Genomic DNA, 23,248 nt, shown 5'->3' on the forward strand with positions numbered 1-23,248 from the left:
CCTTAACTGAAAGAGTTAGAACTGCAGTATACAGAGGAGCCTTGACATGGGCACTGCGGCTTAGGCATACATTGCAATTGTGTGCAACTATACCCCTTGTTTTTAATATAAATTGTTAGACAGGGTCAATTTGGTTGTTTTGCAGGCTGGTCGGTAAGTGTCCTGGGAAATCTTTTGTGTGTTTTGATGTGTGTTGCTCTTCCGTGTGCACCTTACTGCAAAGGCCAGTTATAGGTTGGGCTGGTTAACACTTTTTTGTACATTTGGTTGAAATTCAAATATTTCAGTTGTCACCTAAATACAAGGTGAGGTGAAATCTTCCAATAAGAGGATACCCACTTGCTTCGAGGAAATCTCCTCTTACCTTCTGTTGTGTCTCTGGGACAGGAAATTAAGGGAGGGACACAGAAATAAGACATGAGATCCAACGGGGGTCTTCACCCTCACCCGTTGTATCTAAAACTAAAAAAGAGCAAAAAGTTCTGAATTCATATAATCACTTGCTGGACTCATGTCTCTCAATAACTTCAGTAGAGAGATCTTCCCATCAGAATTCCAAGATCTTCCCAACTGCTGCAACCATTGAATAATATAAGAGAAACCAACTATGTGTAATATCGCTGATTGAGAATGGCACCATGGCATTGTGAGAGGGGGCAGAAACATGAAAATTGGTGGAGGACCCCAGTGCTGGATATACACATGGGGAGGATTGTCATCCTGGAAGCGTTCCATCTGATTTAAAGTGATACTAAACACACACTTTTTCATTTTCAGGGTCCTTTTTTTTTTTCTGTATATGGATGACGGCACTGTAACTATTTTATTATTCTTTTTTTTACTTTTTTCCTAATTGTTATACAGATGTCATATGACCCAGCTCTTTCCCAGCCTGTCTGCAGGGAAACATAAGCAGGAGGAGCTTTTAGTCCTCTGCTGCTGGTCACATGTTCAAAAAAAAGAAAACAGCCTTTGGAAAACAGAAAAAAAAAAATAAATAATATCAATAAACTGTTTTAAATTGTCATACAAATATATATTTGGCAATAACATAGTGTGGGCGGATTTCTGTGTCACACCCCTCCAGCCTGTAATAAATTTTCTAAAAAAACTGCGCTATTCCTTTCATATATATTAGTAATATTATAATATGCAACTGTTTTATGGGATAAATATTAAAAAATATGTATATATGGAAAAACCAATATCATGTATAGTGCGGGAATTGCTTACCCACTATTTCATGTTTGGCCAATAAATAGCAATAAAATTTGCCTAAAACATTCCCATCATAAAAAACTTTTGTAAATAAGCAATTTGTAAAATATCAAAGATATCATAAAATGGAACAGGAAAAACTTTGGTATATAGGTGCGGGAAGAGTCTCTTAGATAAAGTGCAATAGTGCAATAGTGCAAAGAAAGTCTCTGTATATTCGTGACAATAGTGCTCCCTCGCCGTTCACCGCTGGTGCTCAAGTGGTAAGAAAACTCACTTACCAGACGGAGTGGATTCCTGATGGCGTATGCCAACAAGGAATCAAACCAGGCTTGGGTGTTGTGTCTCCCGGCCCCTAGCGCTCGGGTCCCCCGGTCGTGGGCTGTTCTCCCAGGTGGGTGGTTGACACACAGACTCCTATCCTCCCGATTGGTGTAGTGGATCTCAGAATGGAAATATAAACAAAAGGATTTCCCCTCGTGCAGAGTGTTAAAAACTCTTTTTTATTTCCACATCAAATAAAAAGTGCTGTGAGCAGATCCTTAAAAAGCCATTCCGGAATGTGCAATCAAATACTCATTAAAACTCTAGTGAGGTAAAATCAAATCCATTTCACTGTGAGAAAACTTTCAAAATACGAACAGTCTGTATGACGAAAAAAGCAAGGATATTTGCCCCTGTCCTCACCGGTGCAGCTCCAACCTCTCGGTTAGACGTTTTCCATGTGTAGCGGTAACCTAGCCGGACCCCCTCCAGCCTGTGTCTTAGGATAAGAGGGAGGTGAAGCCTTTATTTACCCCTTATGGACCGCCCACTGCATATATACTGCGGGAGGGCGGCCCGGCTGCGCAAAATCACGTACCTGTACGTAATTTTGTACAGGCAATGTGGAGCGCATGCTGCCAGAGTGCCACTTCCACTGTGATTGGACTCAGCAAGAGTGAATGGCGATGGCCGCGGGGGCCCACCGATCGTTCGGAGGAAAGGGAAAATGGTGGTTTGCCTATGTAAACACGGCAGATCACTGTTCTGTCAAGCAGTAAAAGAGAGATCTTGTGTTTCTGACACAGATCTCTCTTTTAGTCCAGTGCATCCACTCCTCCCCCCCCCCCCAGTTAAAAAGCACTCCCTCGGTGTGCACTTAACCCATTGATCGCCCCTAATGTTAACCCCTTCCCTACCCCTGTCATTTATACAGTGACAGTGTATTTTACAGCACTGATCACTGTATAGGTGTCACCGGGCCCCAAAAAGTGTCACTTAGTGTCAGATTTATCCGTTGCAATGTTGCAGTCCAACTAAAAATTGCTGATCGCCGCCATTACTAGTAAAAACAATAAAAAGCCCATAAAACTATCCCATAGTTTGTAGACACTTGCGCAAACTAATCAATATATGCCTATTGGGATTTTTTTTAACAAAAATATGTAGCAGAATCAGTGGCAGCCCGTCCATTGAGTGCCCCCCCCCCCCCGATCCATGCATCCGGCCCCCTAATCTACTTACAGGGCGCCGGACGCATGGATTCCAATGGGGTTTTTTTTTTTTTTTTTGAAGCACCTAATTAGAGCCAGAGGCTCTAATATGCTCCAAAAAAGGGTGAGCCCGGGGCGCAGAGCACTGCGCCCTGAGCCCACCCAGTTGTGTGACAATAGCGAATGAACATTTGCTATTGCCACACTGATTCTCCTCCTGGACAATTCAGGAAGCGGGGCCTGAGACCTGTTTCCCGATTGGCCGAAAGGAGAAGGCATGCTATTGGCCAAAAAGGGGGGAGGAGACGGTGGTCGAGAAGGGGGAAGCCGCTGCCGCCACCGCCGCCGCCTGTCATTCCGGAGGAAGAAGGTAAGTAAACTGACTGACAGGCAGGTGGGCGGAGAGATGTGGTGGTGCAGTCTGGAGTGATATGAGGGGGCAGGTCTGCCTGATGCCCCCCCCCCCCCCCGACTGATGGAGCACCAGCCGCCACTGAGCAGAATACATATTGGCCTAAATTGATGAAGAAACTCAATTTTTTACATTTTGTTTTTTGGGAATGTTTTATAGCAGAAAGTAAGAAATATATATATATTTTTTTCAAAATTGTGGGTCTTTTTTTGTTTATAGTGCAAAAAAATAAGAACCGCAGAGGTGATCAAATACTACCAAAAGAAAGCTCTATTTGTGGAAAAAAAGGACATCAATTTTATTTGGGTACAGCGCCGCACGATGGCGCATTTGTCAGTTAAAGTAACGCAGTACAGTATTGCAAAAAATGGCCTGGTCATTAAGGGGGTAAAACCTTCCGGGGCTGAAGTGGGTAATGCACATGTAATACCCCGCCCCTATTGTGTTTAGCTGGTTAGTGGGCATGGAGGAGGAGGGAGGGAGTGGTCTGTCATTTACCACGGTGTATACACCCACATGTGTGACATAGTGATATAGTCACATGGGCAGCTCAGATGTAATAGGGAGAAATGCTCAGCATAGAAACTCACTGAAAACTGGGCATGTGCAGAGTTGCCTACACAGCTCTGCAAAATTACTAGCTGCACTGGAGACATGAACAGAAGGGGGAGATAGAGAGCAGCAGGGTCACCCAGTATTTTTGCATAATACAGAAAAGTAATCTTATAGTTACTGAGTGAGTATGAACAGTATGTAATACACCATTTATTGATCATTTTTTATGATGTGGGTTTAGTGACTCTTTAAAACAATGGAATGGTTGCAGCAATCCAGCCAGCCTTGACTTTGATGGTTTTTCCAGAAGGTATGAGGACCCTTTATACAACACAGCCGTCTGTGATATCTTATTCCTTCTGAACTCTGACTCAATAAGAATTATAAGGAATATAGCTCTGAGTACACAGTGCAGTCCCCAGAGACATATTTAGGTGCTTACAGGACATGCCAACACGATGCACCATTTGAATTGGCTCTACCTCTTTTCTTGCCAGCAGGTAAACTCTATTCTGTATCATCCATGGACTTCTAATGTGAAAACGTGCAGTCAAGTAAAGGCAGAGCTCTGAGCAATATTATCCATTTCACATACATATCTATATTACCAAAAGTATTGGGACACCTGCCTTTACACACACATGAATTTTAATGGCATCCCAGTCTTAGTCCGTATGGTTCAATATTGAGTTGGCCCACCCTTTGCAGCTATAACAGCTTCAATTCTTCTGGGAAGGCTGTCCACAAGGTTTAGGTGTGTGTCTATGGGAATGTTTGACCATTCTTCCAGAAGCGCATTTGTGAGGTCAGGCACTGATGTTGGATGAGAAGGCCTGGCTCGCAGTGTCTGCTCTAATTTATCCCAAAGGTGTTCTGTTGGGTTGAGGTCAGTCAAGTTCCTCCACACCAAACTCGCTCATCCATATCTTTATGGACCTTGCTTTGTGCACTGCTCCAAATCATTTGGTGGAGGGGGGATTATGGTGTGGGGTTGTTTTTCAGGGGCTGGGCTTGGCCCTTTAGTTCCAGTGAAGGGAACTCTTAAGGCGTCAGCATACCAAGAGATTTTGGACAATTTCACGCTCCCAACTTTGTGGGAACAGTTTGGGGATGGTCCCTTCCTGTTCCAATATGACTGCACACCACAGCACAAAGAAAGGTCCAAAAAGACATGGATGAGCGAGTTTGGGGCGGAGGAACTTGACTGGCCTGGCTTCAACCTGATAGAACACCTTTGGGATGAATTACATAGTAGTTGAGGTTGAATAAAGATGATAGTCCATCCAGTCCAACCTGTGTAGGTGTGTGTGAATTAGAGCAGGGACTGCAAGCCAGGCCTTCTCGTCCAGACTCAGTGCCTGACCTCACAAATGTTCTTCTGGAAGAATGGTCAAACATTCCCATAGACACACTCCTAAACCTTGTGGACCACCGATTAAGAAGAGTTGAAGCTGTTATAGCTGCAAAGGGTGGGCCAACTCAATATTGAACCCTACGGACTAAGACTGTGATTTAATTAAAGTCCATGTGCGTGTAAAGGCAGGCGTCCCAATACTTTTGGTAATTTAGTGTATTTCTAAGGTTCATAGAAAAGAATATCAGTGGTTTTATTGATGCATCCTTGTTTTATTGAGCTCTAACTCCAACCCCAATGACAGGCATACATTCCTAATGTCTTCTGGAATCTGAGATGTCAGAGGAAGAGTGTCCAGGCTGGATGAGGTCGGAGGTCCCATGACTAGCAGAATGGAACTCAAGGTGCACTAATCGAGGTCTGCTGAAACCAGTAGTTTTCCCTGCACTTCCTGTCTCAGTGATACCCCATCATACCCTGACACTTTGAGTAACAAGTGAATGCCTTTAAATGGGTGCACATATAAAAAAAAAAAAAAAATCACAGAGCTATTGGTTCTTTGAAACTGCATGTACATACGCTCTGTGCAAATGGTGGCAAAATGGAAAGTCATTAGACTATTTTTTCTTTTCTGTTTTTTAACCACTTACCGCCCGCCCGCCGTCATATGACGGCGGGACGGTGCGGCTATTATCCTGGGCGGACGTCATATGACGTGACCCAGGAAATGCACGGCAGGCGCGCGATCGCGGGCGCGCCGCCGTGCACTGCCGGTGTCGGGGTGTCCCCGGGACACCACCCGTCACCGGCAGGGGGGAAACAGCCACTGGGCGTGGCTGTTTCCCACGTGATCGGCTGTGTTCCAATGACACAGCCGATCACAATGGAGCAGCGCGGTCATGTCGGTGGCACTGTGTTCCGTAGGAACACAGCTGTCACCGGCAGTAGTAAACAGTCACTGATAGTGACTGTTTACTATGTGATCGGCTGTGAATCCATTCACAGCCGATCAGAAAATGTAAACAAAGAGCAGTAACTCACTGTTACTAGCTCTTCTCTCCTCATACAGTTTCCAGTATGAGGGGTGAAGAGCTAGAAATAGTGAGTTACTGCTCTGTACACATGTAAAAGTAAAATCACACTAATAAAGGTCCCCACACAGTCCTCAGCCCCCCCCAATGTCACCTGTCACCCAACAGTCACCTCATCAGTGCCCAGAAATTGACACCCATAACGTTCACATGTGAGCGCAGCGATCGCAGGCAGAATCACCGCGATTCTGCCCGCAATCCGGAAATCATTGCAAATTGCGGGACGCCTGTGCGTTGCCCGTTTTTTGCAATAGCACCCCAAACGCTGTGCGATGTTGCCACCATTTCCGCCTGCCGAATCACGGTAACATCGCGCAAACAACGCATGACGCCCAAAAAAGGTACAAGAGCTTCTTTGGGGCGTCATGCGTTGTTTGCGTGATGTTACCTCAATTCGGCAGGCGGAAATCGCAGCAACATCGCACAGCGCAGTGATTCTGCCCGTGATCGCTACGCTCACATGTGAACGTAGCCTAAAATTCACCGGTCACCAGAGACTGCCATCAGTACCGCCGTGCACCATCGCCCGTCACCTGTCACCCATCAGTGACCATCGCCCGTCACCTGTCACCCCATCAATCACCTTCACCTGTCACCCCATCAGTCATCCGCACCTGTCACCCCATCAGTCACCGTCATCTGTCACCCTATCAATCATCGTCACTTGACACCCCATCAGTGATCCTCACTTGTCACCCCATCAATCATCGTCACATGTCACCCCGTCAGTGATTGTCATCTGTCACCCCATCAATCATCGTCACTTGTCACCTCATCAATCATCGTCACCTGTCACCTCATCAGTCATCGTCACCTGTCACCCCATCAGTCATCGTCACCTGTCACCCCATCAGTCATTGTCACCTGTCACCCCATCAGTCATTGTCACCTGTCACCCCATCAGTCATCGTCACCTGTCACCCCATCAGTCATCGTCACCTGTTTGCCATATGCATGCAATCACTTACTGACCGCCTAACGACTATATGCGTCGGCCATTAAAAGCTAAATACTGGGGTTATGGCAGCAGATAGCCCCCATAACCCCGGTATTTTTTGAAACGGCGGGCGGTCGGCTTTCAGATAAGGGTGGTCCCAGTGGCGGATTCGCCGCGGAATTACCCTTACGGTGCAGGGGAAGAGGTGCCCCCCCCCCTCCTGCCGCGTCCCAGACGTTTTCCCAGCTTACCGGACCAGCCGGCAGCGGGGAAAACTATCCGGTCCCGGATCCTCAGAGACAGGAAGTCGAGTGAGGGCAAGATGGCCCTCACTCAACTCTATGGTCTTGGAGGACCGGAGCTACGTCAAAAGACGTTGCTTAGCAACCGGTTTAAAGGGCCGCTTTTTTTTTTTCTTTTTTTTTTTTTCCTCTTTCAACAATTTTTTTTTTTTCTTTTCTTTTTTAGTGTAGTTGTGAGGTGTGAGGTCTTTTTGACCCCAGATCTCACAATAAAGAGGACCTGTCATGCCTATTTCTATTACAAGGGATGTTTACATTCCTTGTAATAGGAATAAAAATGATCAAAACATTTTTTTTTTTAAACTGTGTAAAAATAAAAAAATAATAAATAAAATAAATAGGAAAAAAAAAAAAAAAAATTAAAGCGCCCTGTCCCCGTTAGCTCGCGCGCAGAAGCAAACGCATACGCAATTCCCGCCCACATATGTAAACGGTGTTCAAACCATACATGTGAGGTATCGCCGCGATCGTTAGAGCGAGAGCAATAATTTGAGCCCTAGACCTCCTCTGTAACTCTAAGCTAGTAACCTGCAGAAATTTTTTAAATGTTGCCTATGGGGATTTTTAAGTACCAATGTTTGGCGCCATTCTGTGAGCATGCGCAATTTTGAAGCATGACATGTTGGGTATCTAATTACTCGGCGTAATATTATCTTTCACATTATGGAAAAAAATTGTGCTAAATTTACTGTTTTCTTATTTTTTAGTTCAAAAAAGTGAATTTTTTTCAAAAAAATCGCATCTGGAAGACTGCTGCGCAAATATGGTGTGATAAAAAATATTGCAACGATCTCCATTTTATTCTCTAGGGTCTCTGCTAAAAAAAAATATATAATGTTTGGGGGTTCCAAGTAATTTTCTAGCAAAAAAAATGATTTTAGCTTGTAAACACCAAGTGTCAAAAATAGGCCCAGTCTTAAAGTGGATAAATGGACAACTTTGTGTAAAGCGCTACTTGGATGTTAGGCCTATGTGTGTGGCCAGGCTGTGAAAAAGTGTTACACATGTGGTATCGCCATACTCAGGAGGAATAGCAGAATGTATTTTGGGGTGCAATTTTTGCTATGTACATGCTATGTGTTAGAAATATTGCATAAATGGACAGCTTTGTGTAAAAAAAAATGTGTTTTCATTTTCTTTCCACATTTTCCAAAAACTTGTGGAAAAAAATGACATATTCAAAAGACTCATTATGCCTCAAAAATTATACGTTGGGCTGTTTGCTTTCCAAAATGGGGTCATTTTATGGGGGTTTCCATTGTCCTGGTGCTCCAGGGCCTTCAAAAGTGCGATAGGTTGTCAGGAAATTATATGTGTAATTTGTACTCCTAGAATGCCGGACGGGGCTACTTGAATGTTAGGCCTCTGTATGTGGCCAGGCTGTGAAAAAGTCTCACACATGTGGTATCGCCATACTCAGGAGGAGTAGTAGAATGTGTTTTGGGGTGTAGTTGCAAGTATACATGTGCTGTGTGAGAGAAATAACCTGTTAATATGGCAATTTGTAAAAAAAAAAAAAAAAAAAAAAAAAAAAATCTTCATTTTGCAAAGAGTTGTGGGAAAAAATGACAACTTCAAAAAACTCTCCATGCCCCTTATTAAATACCTTGGAATGTCTACTTTCCAAAAAGGGGTCATTTGGGGGGTATTTGTACTTTCCTGACTTTTTAGTGTCTCAAGAAATGAGATAGGCCTTCAGTACATCAGGTGTGAGCAAGTGTGATCAATTTTCAATGATTCGCACCATAGCTTGTGGACTCTATAACTTTCACAAAGACCAAATAATATACACTTACTTGGGTTATTTTTACCAAAGATAAGTAGCAGTATAAATTTTGGCCAAAATTTGTGAAGAAAAATGACTAATTTGCAAAATTTTATGACAGAAACAAAGAAAAATGCGTTTTTTCACGATATTTTCAGTCTTTTTTTATTTATAGCACAAAAAATAAAAAACCCAGTATTGATCAAATACCATCAAAAGAAAGCTCTATTTGTGTGAAAAAAGGACACAATTTTTGTATGGGTACAGTGTTGCATGACTGAGTAATTCTCAGTCAAAGTGTGAGAGCGCTGAAAGCTGAAAATCGGTCTGGGCAGGAAGGGGGTGAAAGTGCACTGTAGGCAAGTGGTTAATCAGAATAGAATAAATCCAGAACAAAACTACATTATGGCCACTAGATGGAGCCAATGATCATACATATATACTTATTTCCTATAATTGTTAGCTCCATCCAGTGGCCATAATGCAGTATTATCCTGATTCACTCTATTCTATATGAAGCATGACATTTGACCTGGAGCCTAATATTGGTTTTTGAAGCCATTCGCACAGCACGCATGTACATGCAGTTTCACACGATGAATAGATCTGCAAATGTTTATGAATTCACCTCTATGAACCTTACTATTGCCCCAAATTCACTGTATGCAGGAAGGCAGCACTCCTGGGCCAATAACTGTTTATCTATTTTCTATTTTGACATGGGAAAACGCAGATTAAAACAGCTATGTATTTATTAATACATTATTAAAGTTTTTTTTTTTTTTTTAATGCTAGCAGTTTAAATACCTAAACTTGACTTAATGTAATGGAGTTGCAGTCTGTGTACAGCAGAGTTCAGACTAGGAAAGGGAGAAGCAGTACAAGAAGCCAATAACGTTTTCTGCATTACTTATGTGCTAACACAGAGCATGCTGATAGAAGGAGAGAGCAGAGTGTCAGAGAGATCAGATCAATAGTCACCTGCCTCTCTTATCACCGTCCAATCACAGGCAGGGGGAGGGACATGACCTGTAAGTGTTACTTGCCTACTGAAGAGAAAAGTCCAGGTCTCCTCTACCTGCCAGACAGGGCTGCGCTGTGTGGCAGAGCTGTGTAAATCGAAGGACTGCATGGACAACATAATTTGGCAGATAAAAGAGGATCCGTATATTTATTTCAGCTGTGTATTTCATTTTCTATTTTTTTACAGGCATTGGGTTGTAAAAAAACGAAAGAAAAAGAAGAAGAAGCGTTTTTTTCTTTAATAATGGTTAATGAGTGAAAATACAAAAGAGACATAAATGTCAGAGCCATAAAATGTCCGTTATCTCTCCTCTGCACGCCGACAGAACCCACAGCTAAAAGTCATTTTAATTCCGAGGTTTCTGTGATGTATCCGAATAATGACGGAATGACAGGACTGAAGGGAGATTTTTTTTTCCTCCTATTATTTAATTAAGCAGTTGTAGCAGAAAAATCAGGAAGGAGGAGTGGAAATACCCCGACGTCCCCGTCCTAATGTGACAGCTGCGGAGTAGCGATCCGGCGCTGTCACCGCTCTCATGAAGAGCTCGCAGTCAGTAATTCGCCAACAGTATTCAAATCTGTTACTATTCTGGTTCTTTGGAGACGTGAGCGCTAATGAATCAATTCAATAATTTAAAGCTGAACTGCAGGCAAACAGCTAAATACATAGAATAAATAGGAACTGTATATAGGAGCTCTTTTACCTACCAAAGAATTTGTATTTCTGTTCATCCTGTCCTAAGATTCACACAGCTCTGCAACACAGCACAGCCCTGTCTGTTAGGGCAGGAGACCTGATTTTTCTCTGCTTCAGTTCAAGTGATTGCAAATCCATTTTGTTTTTTATTACCAAACATGTCATACTTACCTGTGCAAAACCATCACCCCGATCTTCCTCTTCTCGGGTCCCCTTGCCAGTGCTCCTTGCTCCTTCCCCTTGCCTGGTGCTATGGGGGCACTTGTGTGGGCTCAATCCCGAGCCGCACTCTGTGTGTCTATTGACACACAGAGCACGGCTCAGCCCCGTCACTGCTCCCTCCTCACTTGCTGTGATTGATAGCAGCAGGAGCCAATGGCCTCTTACCCTATGAGGAGAGAGAGCGATACTGCTCTTGTGCACTTTCCTGAATTAAGATCGGGCTTGGGTAAGTATAAGGAGGGGCTGGGGAAGGAACTGCACTCAGAAAGTTTTTTACCTTGAAGCGGAGTCGTGCTGCGCTTTCTGAATGGCCTCGTCGTCTTCTGGGACACACACAGGTCCAAGAAGGGAATGGCAGGGAAGGGGGTGGGGGCGATGCAAATGAGGAAATTACGTACTTTGCCGCAGCGAGGTAAACATTTATTGATATATTAATTTGTGTCTTTTTATCTGCCTGGTGTTAGATGAGCAGATAAAACCTTTTTGCAGGTGCAGATACATTTGTAGTTCATGTCTGTTCTGAGTGGAACCTGTTCAGTTAAACCACTGTATGGTCTTGGCCACCGTGCTGCAGCTCAGTTTCAGGGTCTTGGCAATCTTCTTATAGCCTAGGCCATCTTTATGTAGAGCAACAATTCTTTTTTTCAGATCCTCAGAGAGTTCTTTGCCATGAGGTGCCATGTTGAACATCCAGTGACCAGTATGAGAGAGTGAGAGCGATAACACCAAATTTAACACACCTGCTTCCCATTCACACCTTGTCACAGTAAGGAGTCACATGACACCAGGGAGGGAAAGTGGCTAATTGGGCCCAATTCGGACATTTTCAGTTAGGGGTGTACTCACTTTTGTTGCCAGCGGTTTGGACAATAATGGCTGCGTGTTGAGTTATTTTGAGGGGACAGCAAATTTACACTGTTATACAAGCTGTACACTCGCTACTTTACATTGTAGCAAAGTGTCATTTCTTCAGTTGTCACATGAAAAGATATAATAAAAGATTTACAAAAATGTGACGGGTGTACTTACTTTTGTGAGATACTGTATATATATATAATTTTTTTAACCTTTAGAATTTGCACATTATGCACTGGACACTTTATGTATTCAATATATATATATATCATTCACTCTAGTGTTGCAGTGATGCCGGCATGTTTGGATCACTTGAGTGCATCGGGTTCCATAGGCGCCCCCGGGTGCTCCCCCCGAAGGGGGTTGCAGTTAGAAGGGGGAGGGGGTGTAAAAGTGCAACTTAACCGCAGAGTCTTACGTTCAAGTGTTGGGTGTTCAAGGGTGTTCAAGTGAAAGGGGCAGCTCTGCAACCACCCTGCAACCACGTGCAATGCATGTGTAACACCCTCCTACGTAGGTGCTAGAAAAGAGCATTTGGTGGCCCTGTTTGCATATCAGGGGGGCTATGCTGAATCCTGCAATCTGTCACTGAATGTCACTTAGGAGATCCGCCTGCTTTGTTTACACAAGCGGGCAGATTTCCACACTTGATCCCCGACACTCATCCCCTGGCCCGACTCCCGCTGTGACTGAAAACAGTGGGAGCGAGCCTCCGACGGCGCGCACGCGCCGCCCACAAGGGGAGGAGTCCAGCGACGTAGGTCTACGTCGCTGGACGATAACGAGCCACTTTGCCGCAGTACGGTCAACGTGACCGGTCGGCAAGTGGTTAAAGAGGAATTCTTTATGCAAGAAAGCAGTGCTAAGTCAGTTTGCAAGCGTTAACCAACATCAACCGGCATTGACCGGCATCTAGCCAGCGTCAAGTCAGCGCCAACTAGCATTTCTCAGTTGTCCCTAGCAAATTGTACATAGTTGAGCCAAAGGAGTATCCCACTCATTCTCTTCTCCCATCCAAGTTCTCATTAAATACAAAAACCCAAAGATACTGGACTGGTCCTTGTCTCAGTGCTCACACTTGGAAAAACATGCACAAAGGTACTTTTGTTGCACCCGGCGACCTAGGGGGACCCATATCCAGCAAAACGGCTGGGAATCCTGCTACACATGCGATTGAAGAATGCTAGTTTGGGGTTTGAGGGCTTAAAGCAGGCAGTGGGGAGACAATACAATGTCTCCTCACCACCTGTCAAATGTTCTCTGAAGAGCAATCTGTGTCAGACATTTGTGAACACAGGAACTACACAGGCACCAGAATGTATTTGGTTGTGTCATCTCTGAGCCAGCATCTCAGTCCAGGAAGTGGATGATGACCCTGGATGATGCCTGATCAAAGATGATGCTGTCCTTCTGGAGAGAAAGGCAGATGAAGGAAGGAGGAGTTTACAGTATTTAGCTGATTGTCAAAAGGAATATATGGAGGATATACTGCAGGGAGGAGTCCTAGGATGCAAAGGTGTGCACCCCAAATGTATTAACCACTTGCCGACCGCCGCACGCCGATCTACGTCGGCGGTCAGCCCCTCACAGGCAAAGTGACGTAGGGCTACGTCACTAGCTTGTGAGGGTCTAGGGAGCGAGCGCGCGCCGCCGGAGGCGCGCTCCCGCTCCCGCGTGGTCACGGACCCCCCCGCGCGTGTGACCGGCGGACCCGATGTCCGCCGGCCACTCTGCGATCGGCGGGGGAGAGGGAGAAAGTCAGGCAGCTTGTGTAAACAAACTGCCTGTCATTCTCCCCTCTGTATGAGAGCTGATCATATGGATCTACTATGTAGATCCGTTGATCACTCTGCATACAGCTGAAGCCACAGCCAATCACAGTAAGAATCACGCCCCTAGGGACACACACAGCCCCTCCCTCTCAAATAAAGTTAACCCCTTCACTACCAGTGTAATTTTTACAGTAACAGTGCATATATATAGCACTGATTACTGTAGAAATGTCACTGGTAACCCCAAAAGTGTCAAAAATGTCAGTCAAGGGTCCGATCTGTCCGCCCAATGTCGCAGTACCGCAAAAAAATCGCAGATCGCCGCCATTACGCGTTAAAAAAAAAAACAACAAAAATGACAAAAATCTTTCCCTTAGTCAGTAAACGCAATAACTTTTGCGCAAACCAATCAAAATACGCTTTTTGCGATTTTTTTTACCAAACATAGGTAGCATAAAACAAATTGGCCGAAAATGTTAAAAAATTTTGATTTTTACATTTTTTTTGGGGGGAATTTCATATAAAAAAAAGGGAAAAATATTGCTATTTTTGCAAAATTTACGCTCTTTTTTTGTTTATAGCGCGTGATCAAAAAATCGCACAGGTGATCAAATACCGCCAAAAGAAAGCTCTGTTTGTGGGAAAAAAAGGACGCCAAATTCGTTTAGGTACAGCGTCGCACGACCGCGCAATTGTCCGTTAAAGTCACGCAGTGCCGAATCGCAAAATAGCCCCTGGTTGTTTAGCAGCCAAATCCTCCGGGGCTTAAGTGGTTAAAACGTGGATGGTGTTGGTAGGGCAGTGGATGGTGTCATTAGAGCAGTGGACTTGTCAGTAGGGCAGAGGTTGGCACCAGTAGGGCAGTGGACTTGTCAGTAGAGCAGAGGTTGGTGTCAGCAGGGCCCCAGATTTGTCAGTAGTGCATCGGTTGGCATCGGTAGGGCAGTGGACTTGTCAGTAGGACAGAAGTTGGTGTCAGTAGGGCAGAGGTTGGTGTTAGTAGGGCAGTGGACAGTGTTAGTAGTTTTTTATTTTTTACTATTGTTTTTAGGAGTCCCATTGGGGGGCTTTGGTGAAGTATTAGCAGGGGGAATCTGCGCTGCACAGGGTGATTAGGGCGTGCCCAGGCACACCCAGGCACACCCCCTGCGTACGCCTATGCTAGGATGTTAAGCTGGTAGTAATGACCTCAGTGAGATGAGTAATGAGAAATCTCCCCACACAAAGACACTATAGCACACACATATATCTGATGCTAGGTCTACTTTGTTCTATAGGAATGAATGACTACCGTGCTGAACTTTAATGTATTTTTATGGGACAGTGTTTGTCCTCCTAGATCAGACGTGGATTTTAGTTTCCGATCCTCAGGAATTCAAAGTAACAAAAAGGCGAGTTCCTGGCAGGCTGGATGAAAGGAGAAGATCTTATCAAAGAGAAGAGTACTGAGCCAGAGCTTCTCAGAACTGGCTGCAATAATTCCAATAATTCTTCAGAGGAGTAACCATGGGACGAAATGATCCAACCCTACAGAGTTCTGAGACAAATCGAGAGGAGTTCACTCCATGACCGTGACATGGAATCCCGAACTTTGTTTACGATGTACTGAGCGCCTGCACAACGGCCAGCGCACAACTCACATTAATAGTACATCACACAGATACAATACCAAGATATATTACAGAGAGGGGTACACACGGCTCCTTTGATCGGTAGCTCTAAAAATTACACGAGGATCGTTCTGCTGTAGTTTTAAAGTAGATGTAAACCCAATCACTAAATTCCTATAAAAGTTTAACCACTTGACCTCCGAAAGGTTTTACCCCCTTCATGACCAGGCCATTTTTTTGCTATGCGGCACTGCGCTGCTTTAACCACTTCCTGACCACAGATTTACTGCGGCAGGGTGGCTCTCCTGTGCAAACCGCCGCAGATCTACGTCGGTCACACACGGGAAGCTAGGGGGCAAGCGTGCGCCCCCACTCGGCAGCGGGGATCCTGATGCATGGGGCAGGCGGCTCCGATTCCCGCCTGATGCCCGCGATCATTCCCCGCTGAGTGAGAAGGACGGTCGGCTGTTGTAAACACAGCCGACCGTCCTTCTCCCTGGGATGATCATAGAGATCATGTGATCCTTCTATATAGGATCACATGTCTCTATGGTCATTTCACAAGCCACGCCCCCTCCAGTTAAATATTTTGTACCTATATAATTGTAGACAATACTTGGATAAATGTGTGTGCTTCTTTTAAAAAAAACTTTGTATGAAATAAACCTTTGTTTATTTTTATATATATATATATATATATATATATACATTTATATATATATATATATACTTACCTATTTTTTGTACCTTTGGACATATGACTGTTATATTGAGTACCGTTAAAGTCCCACAACCCATACATTTGAATCTCTATTCATAGGGATGTTGGTACTCAAAAATCTTTATTATTTGGTTCCATCCACTATTTTCCCATGCCTTGTGCTCCTGTGTCTCTAGCAACTTCTGTGTCTTTAGTGACCCCTTGTTCTCCTGTGTCTCCAGTGACTCCAGAATCCTCAGTGGCTCCTGCACTCCTATGCCTCAGTGACTCCTGTGTCCCAGTGACCCCTTGTGTTCCTGTTTCTCTAGTGACACCTGTGTCTTCAGTGACCTCTTGGACTCCTGTGTCTCCAGTGACTCCTGTGCCTCCAGTAACCCCTTGTTCCTGTTTCTCCAGTGACCCCTTGTGATCCTGTGTCTGCAGTGGCCCCTTGTGCTCTGGTGTCTCCAGTGTCTTCATTGATCCTTTCTGCACCTGTGTCTCCAGTGTCTTCATTGACCCTTTCTGCTCCTGTGTCTCCAGTGTCTTCATTGACCCATTCTGCTCCTGTGCCTCCAGTGTCTTCATTGACCCTTTGTGCTCCTGTGTCTCCAGTGTCTTCATTGACCCATTCTGCTCCTGTGCCTCCAGTGTCTTCATTGACCCTTTGTGCTCCTGTGTCTCCAGTGTCTTCATTGACCCATTCTGCTCCTGTGCCTCCAGTGTCTTCATTGACCCTTTGTGCTCCTGTGTCGCCACTATTTTCATTGACCCTTTGTGCTCTGTGTCTCCAGTGTCTTCAGTAACCCCCTTGCCCTCTTGTGTCTCCATTGACTCCTGCATCCTCAGTGACTCCTGTACTCCTGTGTCTCCAGTATCTTCATTGACCCTTTGTGCTCCTGTGTCTCCAGTGTCTTCAGTATCCCCCTTGCCCTCTTGTGTCTCCAGTGACTCCAGCATCCTCAGTGACTCCTGCACTCCTGTGTCTCCAGTGACTCCTATTTCTCCAGTGACCCTAGCATCTGCAGTGACCCCAGCTTCTTCAATAACCTCTGTGCTTCTGTGTGTCTCCAGTGACGCTTGTGCTTCTGTGTCTACAGTATCTTCATTGACCCTTTGTGCTCCTGTGTCTCCAGTATCTTAATTGACCCTTTGTGCTCCTGTGTCTCCAGTGTCTTCAGTATCCCCCTTGCCCTCTTGTGTCTCCAGTGACTCCAGCATCCTCAGTGACTCCTCCACTCCTGTGTTTCCAATGACTCCTATTTCTCCAGTGACCCTAGCATCTGCATTGACCCCAGCTTCTTCAATAACCTCTGCGCTTCTGTGTGTCTCCAGTGACCCTTGTGCTTCTGTGTCTCCAGTGTCTTCAGTAACCCCCTTGCGCTCTTGTGTCTCCAGTGACTCCAGCATCCTCAGTGACTCCTGCACTCCTGTGTCTCCAGTGACTCCTATTTCTCCAGTGACCCTAGCATCTGCAGTGACCCCAGTTTCTTCAATAACCTCTGCGCTTCTGTGTGTCTCCAGTGACGCTTGTGCTTCTGTGTCTACAGTATCTTCATTGACCTTTTGTGCTCCTGTGTCTCCAGTATTTTCATTGACCCTTTGTGCTCCTGTGTCTCCAGTGTCTTCAGAAACCCCCTTGCCCTCTTGTGTCTCCAGTGACTCCAGCATCCTCAGTGAATCCCGCACTCCCGTGTCTTCAGTGACTCCTATTTCTCCAGTGACCCTAGCATCTGCATTGACCCCAGCTTCTTCAATAACCTCTGCGCTTCTGTGTGTCTCCAGTGACCCTTTGTGCTCCTGTGTCTCCAGTATCTTCATTGACCCTTTGTGCTCCTGTGTCTCCAGTGTCTTCAGTAACCCCCTTGCGCTCTCGTGTCTCCAGTGACTCCAGCATCCTCAGTGACTCCTCCACTCCTGTGTTTCCAGTGACCCTAGCATCTGCGTTTTAGGATACCCAGTGCATGGCCCAAACAGAAATAGCATTAGGTTAGCATTTTTTATCTACTTTAAGTTTAAAGAATTGATAAGCATTGTAACGAAAAGGTTACTATTAAATCATATTACGTTTTATTTTTATTTACAGCATCCTTTCACATTATACCGGGACCCTCTTCCAGTAAGTCTGCCTCAAACGACGTCTGTTTTTCATGAGATACATTTAGCAGCCTCCGTTCTATGCAAAACTCAATAAACACATCAGTGACTAAGGACACAGTAAGCAGTAAACGAGATTCCCTGATTACACAAATATCTTTTATTGATAAATGGGAGAGATAGCAGGAGAGGCAAGATTATTGAACAAAATCTACATCTACAGCGAGCTCCAGAATGACGCAGAGCACACGATAGGACAATTATCGGAACATTATGACCCCCAAATCTCATTAGACACAGCTTATACGCCTTTTTCCGGTTCTTTATGTCAGCCTTTATTGCTGTGTATTGCATTGTTTTTCCCGTTATGAACATCCTTCGCCTTCGTCCGCAGCGTTTCATGGCTTGCAGCAAAACGCGGTTAGGTGTCGGTATCTTGGCATTCGCCTCCTAGTTAAAAGAGACTTCCATTAAAATGATAGTTTTCTGAACCCGGATTTGTATTTGGCAGTATTAACCATTTTGCTGCCAGCACTCTTTACATCTAGAGCAGTGGTCTCCAAACTGTGCCCCGGGGGCCAGATGTGGCCCTTTGCTTGCCTGTATCTGGCCCTTGGGGCATTGTTTCACCAACTGACACCTATGCACCATCCCCTCTACTGACACAGTCAATGGGGCACTATTCTTTTCATTGACATCAACAAAGGGGCACTATTCCTCAAACTAGACGCAATGATGGGGCACTGATGCCAGGACATTTTCTACTCCCACTGTTCAAAGTCCGGCCCCTCTAAAGCCTTAAGGACAGCAAACTGGCCCTTTGCTTAGAAAGTTTGGAGACCCCTGATCTAGAGGAAAAAGAGGTCAAATCTGCACATAGAGAAAGGCTTCTTCACAGTAAGAGCACTGAATGTGGAATAGATTTCCTCCAAAAATAGTTCTGGCCAACTCAGTAGATTGTTTTAACCTCTTGTTGACTGTGTATTTAACAGCAAGAAAAGTGGGCTGTAATGCTCAGCTCCCACACATATGCGTCTACTGTGGCATGAGGTTTGTGTATCGAGAGAAGTGCCAAGACAAGGTCGATTACAGCCCAGAGCAAACATGCCAAACTGCACCACCCTCCCCCCCAGAGATATGAGCATTATGTGTCAGCAAAATCTCCCCCCCCCCCCCGAAACAAATTAAGCACCAATCTGCATGTTTACCCCTAAGAGTGTAAGCTCCCGTCCCTTCTGTATTGAACTGTATTGTAATTGTACTGTCACCCCTCTCCATAGTAAAGCACTGCGCAAGCTATTGGCACTATACAAATCCTGTATAATAATAATATTAAGCATAAATTCCCCCTTCTACTAGTACAAGTCCAACCCCTTGCTGAACCCCCCCCCCCCAGCACAAGTCTTTGCTCCCCCAAGCTCACATCATTTCTCTCCCAGTATGCCCCCAGCACAAATACCCCCCCCCCCTCCTAGCACAAATCCTCTACCTCTCAAATTTCCCCTTTTAGCACAAATCCTTTCCCCCAACACCAAATCCTCCCCTCCCAGCCTAAGTTTTACCCCCCCCCCAAATTTCCCCTCCTAGCACAACCCCCCCCCCCCCCCCCCATTATGCCTGCTAGCTCATATCTCCCCCCCCCCCAACAAAAAAATCCCCTCCTAGCACAAACCCCCCCCCCCCAAATCCCCCCTCATTTTACCCCATCCCCCCTCCCAACACAAATGCCCCCAAATCACCACTCTCAGCACACCTCCCCAAATTTCCCTTCCTAGAGAAATTCTTACCCCCCTGACGCCTCCCATATTCCCCTTCCCAACACAAATCCCCTCCCCCCAATCTCCTTCTGATTGGGAGCCAGCTGGACCAATCATTTGATCACTGTGAAAGCCAATCACAGTGGTCATGTGATTGAGAAGCCTACGCTTACCTTACTGGCTTTAACACCACTTAAAGGGCTGCCATTAGTCTTTAGGAAAATGTTAAAGATGAAGTCTCATTGATTTTTGTTCATTTTTATTTAATCCCTTAGGGGACCAAGTGCATGTATACCCTTGTGGTTCTGTTCATAAGTGTGTGGTGAGGCAGATTTCTGAATACCCTTCCCTCTGCAGCCACATGCATGTTTCTCGCACTGCATTTAAAATGCACTGGGTGTGCCAACTGCTACAGATATCAAAATAATCCTAATGACACCCCAAGCACAGATCCCAAATGCAGTGTGTTTACCTGCACCTGATCACATGGTACCACAGTATATGCATGCCCTAATTTCGGTGCAACCCAGTGCGATTTAAGCCCAAAGGAAAATCGCACTGAGTTGCACTGGAATCGCACAGGAACACGGACCTCATTTCTTATTCAGATGGGAACCGGTTCTAAATGCACACTCCTAAAATCCCAAAGCATTATATATTTCCTGAAAGCAGAGGACCCAAAAAATGAACACTGGATAGCTGAACTTTGCTTTTTTTTTTTTTAGATTGACTTTTTAGGTGCCCCAGGAATACACAGACAATGTCTTAAAATTAAAAAAAAAAAAAAAAAAATGTATTAGTATACAAAAAAACAAAAGAACAATTTCCAAAACAATAGTGTCTGTATATAATACTGTACAGCTAAATCAAACTCCCTCCTAATATAGTGCCCCTTGGTATCCCCTCAATGCATAGAAATACAAATACAGAATAGTTTTATATAATAGAGAGTTGTGAACTTTTAAAAAATAAGCATTTGTATTTATTGGGATATCCAGGGGAGATATGTTCCTCAACGCGTTTCAGGGAACAGTAAGTCTGCGCGAGTATGTTTCGAGAGAACAGTAAGGCCTCGTTCACACTGAATGCGGCTTTGAAATCATGTGACTTCATCTGAAATCGCACAATTTCAAAGCCGCATGTCAGTGCGACTTCAGGTGCGACCTGGAAGGCATCAGTGCAGCTTCATGCACGGATGTCTATGCAAGTCGCACCCGAAATCGCCAGAAGTAGTGCAGGAACTACTTTTTCAAATTGATGCAGAAGCGCAAAGTTGGTGTCGCACTGATTTGAACAATGCCGTTGTCAACAATAGGGTGTGACTTAAAATGCGATTTGACCTGTCAAATCACATGACAAGTCGCTCCAGTTTGAACGGGGGCTAAGTCTGCAATTGTATAATACAAACACATGATAAGTGATACATAATGGCTCATTAATCATTGTTATCATAGTACGAGACGTATAGTACATGACAAGGAATATAACAAATAAATATGTTTTTGCTTTTTTTATACTAATACATTTTTGTATTAATAATCTAAGGACATTGTCTGTGTATGCCTGGGGCACCTAAAAAAAATCCATCTTTTGTATAGATATAAAGAAAAACATTATAAATACCTTTTTTTCCTTTTTTTTATAGGTGATCACATTCCCTCTGTTCTCAGCTGCATAAGAGCTAAGGGAGGAGAAGCAGCAGCACACTGAGCTTCCCAGTGAATGGCTGTGCAGTAGGGACGTGCCAGGACAAATCTGATTATTGGAGGAGAGTACACTGAGTTCCCAGCACAGCTAGAGAACTGACCGTGGTGTGTTCTCCTGCTTTGTGTGGTCAGTTTTTCATAGGAAAGCAAGAGAACTAGAAGGAACACCAGGGATTTCACATAAAGAAAGCAATACAAAGAGAACAGGAGACTTTCCCATACAAGTACATGATACAGTTGGTACATATCAGGGATATATAGTGTTGGGGTAACAAACGTTTTTAGTGTATTGTATGTGAAATATTCTAGGTACAACAAACAACTGAAAGTTTAAATCACACAATTTTATTGTACACATATTAAAACGATAATAAATATAAAACAAGTTAAAATTGTTACTGGGTTGTGAATTGTTGCAACTCAGTAACAATTTTGTAAGCATTTTTATTTATTAAGGTTGTAATATGTGTAATACAAACTGGTGTGATTTTAAACATATGACCTGATTTGGGGTTTGTCTGAAAGTTGTTGTCATTGTTGTGGGCTGTATTGTTGTGTGATGAAATAAATTAGGACATGGTGCATTTTTGCCAGCATGTCCCAACACAATGGGGTGGGATTTATTAAAACTGGAGCACTCAGAATCTGGTGCAGCTCTGCATGGTAGTCAATTAGCTTCTAACTTCATCTCATTCAGTTAAGCTTTGACGTTTTGGCCCCTTTCACACGGGCTTTCCAATCCGGTCCACCTGTCAGTTTTTCAGGCGGACCGGATCGGCTGCTCCATGTACCTCTATGGGGCAGCGGATGTCAGCGCTGACATCTCCGCTGACACCCGCTGCTATCCAATCCGATCCTGTCCGTGAAATCCAGACGGATGGAAACCCTATTTTCCATCCGTCTGGAGGATCGGATCGGATGAAAACAGACAGGCGGTCCGTTTTCATCCGATCTCCTATAGAAGAGAGCGGGGATCTGACAGCTCTGTCTCTGCAAAGTAAGGCACGGAGCTGTCATCTGCCTGCCCAGCGGGGATCGGCGGATCGATCCCTGCTGAGAAAAACGGAGTCCGCCGAGCGCACCGCTTGTGTGAAAGGACCCTAAAACCTGGAAGCTGATTGGTTTCTGTGCAGAGCTGCACCAGATTTTGCACTCTCCAGTTTTAGTAAAAAAAGACCCATAACACATGGCAAAACTGATACATTTTGACAATGCACAAATAGTGCATTTTCCTTATGTGCACCTTAATACACAACTGCTGGCCCTAAATTTAAAGCCGAAGTTTAATTAAATATTTTTTTTTTCTGCAGCTGCAGTCGCATAGCTTATCTCTAATAAAGAATGTCCCACGTCCTGCAGGCTGATGGTTCCTGTGGAAATCTTCTCTCCAGTATTGCCCGGTCCTCTTCACATTGCTGTGAGGATTCTGTAAAAACAATGCAAAGACTTTCACCAATGGAGGAGAGGACAGAATGGGGCAGGCATCCGTTGGCACCTTCTGCAATGCACTGCAATCTTTGACCTGAAGATATTAACACTCGCTGTGCTGAGAGTTCATCACTGTGAAGAGGACCAGGCATCATTGGGAAAAGATTCTGCAGGAATCATTGGCCTATAGGACATTGCACATACTTTATTACAGGTAAAGTTTTTCATCTGTTCAATTTCTGCCCTTGTTGTTTTAACTTTGGATAGTA

General features: G+C 44.6%; 1 long non-coding RNA gene across 1 annotated transcript in view; it reads right to left on the reverse strand.

The window, feature by feature from the left end:
* Window positions 1–18,129: 18,129 nt before the first annotated feature.
* LOC309567784 overlaps window positions 18,130–23,248 on the reverse strand; it is a 31,451-nt gene continuing 26,332 nt past the window's right edge. The window contains exon 3 of the long non-coding RNA XR_014225961.1: window positions 18,130–18,538. This is a non-coding gene — a long non-coding RNA (uncharacterized lncRNA). The remainder of the gene's footprint in view (window positions 18,539–23,248) is intronic.

The sequence above is a fragment of the Pelophylax lessonae genome (genome assembly GCF_965119305.1).
Source record: "Pelophylax lessonae genome assembly, chromosome: 12".
Classification (NCBI taxonomy): Eukaryota; Metazoa; Chordata; class Amphibia; order Anura; family Ranidae; genus Pelophylax; species Pelophylax lessonae.